Raw genomic sequence first — 6,466 nt, 5'->3', positions numbered from 1 at the left:
CAACATATTACACATCATTAATGTAACATTAATGTTTTAACATCATAACCATACAAGTGAAAGACAGCTAATACAGTCCTTCATCTATGCTTAAGAAATCGCATCAAAATGATGAAAAAAGCTTATCGGTTACACCATTTAAAAAACACAAAATGTTCAAAAAAATGTCACTCCAATTACAAGTTTGTGAGTGACGAATACCAAATATTTTTTTCTAAATAATCTTAGAGTATTCCGAATGTGAATTACAAACAACTTGAACAGTAGCATGCAAAACAAATAAAAAAATCATAGAAAGACACATGAAAATGGAGCTGCAGTTAACCAGATTAAAATTCAGAGATGTAAAGTAATTTTCACTATGAAGAAGATAGTTGTAAAACTGAATATTACCTGACAGAACGAAATAGACTCAAAAGGTGTATTTTGCCTTCAATATGTGTTTTGGGTTCTTTTTTTCAGTGTTTCTTTACAAGTTCATCAAAGAGTCCCTGGGAAAACATTTCGTTAACCTTGTTTAATAACTAGCCATACCTCCCGCTTAGATGGCAATGTTATAAATTTTGCTAAAATTACAACATTGAATAATAAGAATACAGTACAAACAAAAGCAAGAACACTCAGTACAGAGAAACGCATAAATAAATAATACAATTAGTGCATTACAATTATTGTAAATATCCATTTTCACAAATGTGTTCAAATGCTTCATCATTATCCGACGTTAATTATAATTGAAATACGAAATTAAAAGTAAAATATAAACCTTTTGACGACTAAACAATGTACTAACATCTGTTTAAAGCCTTTGTATATAGCTGAAGAGTGCTTGTTGCCTTCTATGTGTCTTGTGGTTGATGTCTAATTGACGTTTATCCCTCAGCTCCTTTTACTCATATTAGATCTTAATCTGATCATTATCATCATTCAACCACTTGATACATTAATGATCTTTTTATGATTTGTGTCAATAGAAAAGGGTTTCTTAACGGTAATTTCCTTTGTGAAGTATTCCTTCATAGAATTGCATTCAGTTTGAAGGTTGTGAAACCAGGTTCAATCCAGGTTTTTCTACATTTGAAAATGCCTGTACCAAGTCAGGATATGACAGTTGTTGTCCATTCGTTTTTTATGTGTTTTGTCATTTGATGGTCAGGGACTTTCTGATTGAATTTTCCTCGGAGTTCAGTATTTTTGTGATTTTACTTTGTTAGTTTTGAACATAGTCATTTGGGCTCTGTTGGATAGTTGTTGAATTTATAATTATACCGCAGAGAATTATTTTGACATTTATATTTCAATATTATTTTGTAGGCGCACGGGATTATTTAGAAATAAACTCTATGGCGATGATAGTCGAATAACAATGTTTAAAAGTCCAAATTTTAAAGAAACCATAACTTCTAATTCAAAAATGCAAACTGTTCAAAATTCAACATATGATATGCATGATATGCATACTGCAAATGAAAATGAGAACGGATTTAGTCTTTCAGATCCAGATTCAAACAATATAAACAACAAATCTAATAGTGAATACGCGGTCGTTATAAAGAATAAACAAATTATTGGTAACGACACGAACCAGCAACAAAGTCATGATGAGGAGAGTTTGGACGTGACTGAGAATGAATATGATGGACTCAACCACAACAGGCCAGACAGTTTTAATAAAAGGAACAATACCAACAATATATACGATACTGCATTAGGATTTCGTGACAAATCCGATCCAACGTACGTTACAGCAAGTCAGGTGAAAATTGTTGAGAAAGACGAAAACTGCGTTTATGATCATATTTAAAGATAAAAAACATTGGGGGACGACATGTATTTTTTCAAATGGCTGTGAAGATGATATTCTGAAAATAGATTTGTTGACCTGGTTAAAACTTAAGATTAGTTTTCGTGCTCAAAACACTGATCTGGTAATCAGTATTCCGTCCTTGAACTATTTTTCCTCTCCAACTCTTATCTTCAACAGAAAGGGCACTAGTCCCCAGGAAAGTTTATGTTCTCCATATTTAATGTCACAGAAAACGAAATGCAATTTCATTAATTTGTTTTCCTGATGAAAATTTCTAAAAGTTGTCATGTATTTGCTGTAAATTAGTACTATTAAATATGTATTAAGAAAATATTGTACGTTTTGTCGCTTTACATGCTTTTCTTTGTTTGTTATTCTCTTTGCAATAAAAAGTTATATTTTTAAATTGTACTAAACAAGTGATATGAATTTGACTGTACAGCATGAAATACCTGTCTGTCATGATAACCATATATATATTCAGCATGCTGTATTCCCAATCATGTCCACCTTACTCGTTTCTTACATCACACAATCAAAAATATCATTTCCTTATTGTAATGGACAATTTGAAGTCTTCTAATAGTGATATAGGACATGCTTATCATATCGGGTCGCTTGAATTTACTCGCCTTTTCTCACACCATATTTGAATAGGGTATAAATCAATGGTGTTTCCTGGATGTTGTTCCGACCAGCAATAAAACTCTCGCCAAAGCGTGACGTCTTTTTTCGGGACTTTGATATTTACAGTCACATCCGTAAAGAATAGAGACGTTAAGTTCAATGCCTTTGTGTAGGTACGCTCTCTTTGTTTGACAAAACTAACAGAACCATATAAGACTCACACAATGTTCGAAACTTGAATTCTGAATCGTTATACCTGACTGCGATGCTGCTATTAGACCACCATGTAGACTATCACGAACCTTTCGGGAAATTGGTTTTCATTTTTCTTTCTTTCTTCATTTTATACATATTTTTATTATCCTTGATGTGATGTTTGACTTCTCCTATATATTTGATACCTGTGAATGTTGTTAAATAATGTATGTCTTCTGTTGTCTAATTGCATTTGCAAGAACTTATATAGTATACATGTCTAAAATCTATTACGTTCATGAACTACCTACACAATAATTTTTTTTTATGCAGATTTGATTGCATATAGTCTTTTAATTATTAAATCAGCTGTGTGTGTATGTCTATGATGTATAGTTACACAGTTTTGTCAGATGGATAAACAACTTTTATGCTAATACATTTAGGTTACGTTAAATAAAAAAACAGAAGTTATCTTGTATTTTTTTCATACAATGCTTTTAAGTATTAAAGAAAATGGGACATGTTTCAATTCCTTCCGTTGCCTAAAATTGTAGAGGAGTTTGATTTTGTCATGTTTTACGGTATCCCACCTTTTAAGGTTTACCTTCATGTTCGGTATTTTGTTAATACTTTTTTTCTTAGCTATGTTGTAAGTTTTTTTTTACTTGTTAACTTAAAATGTTACATTTAACGACTGCCTTGATCTTTCCTCGTTTTGACTTTTAGATGGTTCATTGGTGACCTATTAAAACGCAAATTTTCAGCACCCAATCACAATTCCGTACTTTTTTATTAGCAATCCAAATTTACTGTCCCTCGTCCCGATCGCTTAGACACTGCTGATTGTTATTAAAGTTGCCTATTTTGTCGTATATTGTATTTGTTAAGGAATGAATAGGGAAGACTGCCTATTGAACATGTTGAATGTCATATAAAACCCCAAACTATTATGTATTTCGCAAGGTTTTTCACCTACAATGTGAATCCCTTATTACATGAATCTTTTCAATTAACTAAAACTTTGGATTCTATTAGGTCCTATTCATGGTTCACTTTTGCAAAATATTTTCTTTCTGAATCTAACATTGATATAAATTGAGAAAAAAACTATGATAACTTGAAATAATTAAAAAAATATTAAAAACTATATTAAACCCCAAATAAACTCATATTACAACAACCTGTTGAAGGATAAGTTGAGATCTATTGATGATAAAAGTGAATTAAATTTGTACAAAGGACTTGATCCAAATCTATTGATCAAACTTTTCCTCTCCAACTCAAACTTTCAATTTAGAAAATTAATTACAAAACTTGGAATCAGTGACCTTTCATTATTAATTGAAAAAGAAAGGCATTTTAAAATTCCTAGCGAAGAGAGAATATGCAAAAAAATGCAAAGTACTTGATGATGAGAAACATTTCTTAATAAATTGTTCAACAACAACACCAACACAAGTGAATAAACTAGGTTCCTTTATAAAAAAAAGTCAATGGAACTGAGGACAGGGGACCCTTTAATATTTACCTGAATTTGTATATATACATGTATATTGAATAACTTAGTTATTGTCTTTACTTGTTTTAGTTATTGTTATATGTAACAAACTGTAAAGTTTATATGGCAATAAAACTTTGAATTGCAAAAAATTTTGAATTGAATTGCTACCAAATAATATAGATTTATTCTAAAAGACATGATTGAACTTCAATATTCTTTTTGTTGGTCTGACTCCCCCGGCATGGTACTGGAAAAGATTTTTCTCGTTAATTGCCTATTCTTCTTTGAGGTAGTTTAGTAGTGTATATATGTTTAGGTGTGGCACTTGGATCCTCTTTTTCAAGCCACTGTGCCATCCTTCGCAGTGGTTTGATGTCCTTGGTCCTTCTGTTTGATAATGATTCCATGTCTGTCTTTTTTTTCAACCCAGTAAGTAGTGACGTAATCTGTAAAGGGGTAGTATTTGCAGTTGATTCTGAATTTTCCAACTCTAGATCTTCCAGTGCATGGAACCAGACGTCTTCTACTTCTGCTGTTGGTACGAGTGGAAGAACTGCTGCCTTGCGTATCAGTTGGTGGATGTCTGGTTCTCCTTTGTAGTTTGTGACGATCCCTATTTATTGCACTTTACGCCAAACACATTGTATGAAGTGGAAAACACAACCTTTGATAGTAATTCCAGGAAAAGATGTTCTGGCAGAATTCTGTACAGCAGGTTCGTAATCTTTGACGAAAGTTGTCGGATCCAGTTGAATCTGGCGTTGGGTGCAAATAGTCTTCAGCAGTGAGAAGAATCTGGTATAGATGTCCTCTGACTTCCTAGGTAATAGTGCAAAAACCAGTGGGAACATCTCTCCACCAATCAGTGCATGTAGAGTGTACAGCTGTTCAAAGATTGATGGAAATTATTTAGAATTTAAAGAAAAAAATATGAAATCTATGAATACTCTTTATTTTTAAATGGATGCATTATTTTAATATTTATTTAGAATCTAAACAAAAAAAATAATAATAAATGTTGGTTTTTGTATTTGTTTTATAAATAAAAGTAACATTTTAGATATGTTTTTACGAAATGTTATATTATTAAATGAAAGTGCATTAATTTCATAATTTAAAAAAAAATCATATCTTTTACTTAATAAAATGAATATAATCCAAAGATAATACTTTGAAAAGATAAAAATTAATTCTTGTTATTTTAACAAAATAAACACACAGTCTACTGCTTATTTAAGAACATTTCACATACAAAAATAATGTGGGACAATTAGAACTTTTCATGTGGGACAATCAGAACTCTAAAATTTTAAAAAGTGGGACAATCGGGAATAAACCCATTCACCGTTACATGTAACTTTAAAGTTTTATTAGTACAATCATCAGGGTTAGTACTAGAAAACACCATAAAAAATAAGTTGTGAAATTATTCCGAAATGACTTGATTAATCAGATTTTAACTAAGCACAAATCCAAATTTAAAAAAAAAGGCAAACGATACAGAATATTGATACCTCTTCATCGGATTGAGTGTAAAGACGTCATAAGTAATCTTGAGAAAATGAAAGTATCGACAGCACGTAGGATTATTTGATATGTTTATAATTGGAGGTCATTAATTATGTATGAAAATACAAGCTATATGTATGTATCGATATATACCATCTTCACAGACGTTGGATGCACTAACATGCTAACCTTAAAAAATTGGTTATACAGAAGAAATATACGTCAAAATAACTTAGTAACAGCATAATTAATAAACCAATTCGTTACATCTATACGCAATTAAGTAACCGTTTAACGGTTTTAATAAATTTGCTATATAATGAATTGAATACATTTCAACAAATTCTCTCTCAGTTTGGTCATTATCTAGGAATTCGAAAAATCACAATACATGAAGTCTTCTTCTGACAAAGGGCTTTATTGGTACCCGTGTGGTCACTTTTAAAATTTTATATCTCTCATCCGAGTTGAAAAGACATCTGAACCACGTTAAAATTATTCAAAAAGCGTTTGACATTCCACAAATAAGTATTGCCAATACTTGTATATGCATTTTCGTAAAATAATCTTAAATATAACATGCATAAATATATCATGTATAGATATATCATGTATAAATATATCATGTATAAATTCTCAAATGGTAGACAGGGAGTTAGTAAAAAGTTCCGACATACTAGGTTTTTAATCCTTACTTACTTGCTTACTTACTTTCTCACTTATTTACTTAATCCTCTTCATGTTCTTGACATACAATGTACCAATAAGGGACTTCCAACTCGTTACATCTTTCACAATTTACTCTATCTGATTCAAGGTGAAAC

This window comes from Mytilus galloprovincialis, chromosome 14 (assembly GCF_965363235.1).
Source record: "Mytilus galloprovincialis chromosome 14, xbMytGall1.hap1.1, whole genome shotgun sequence".
NCBI classification, from domain to species: Eukaryota; Metazoa; Mollusca; class Bivalvia; order Mytilida; family Mytilidae; genus Mytilus; species Mytilus galloprovincialis.
Note: the sequence above shows the minus strand (reverse complement) of the source record.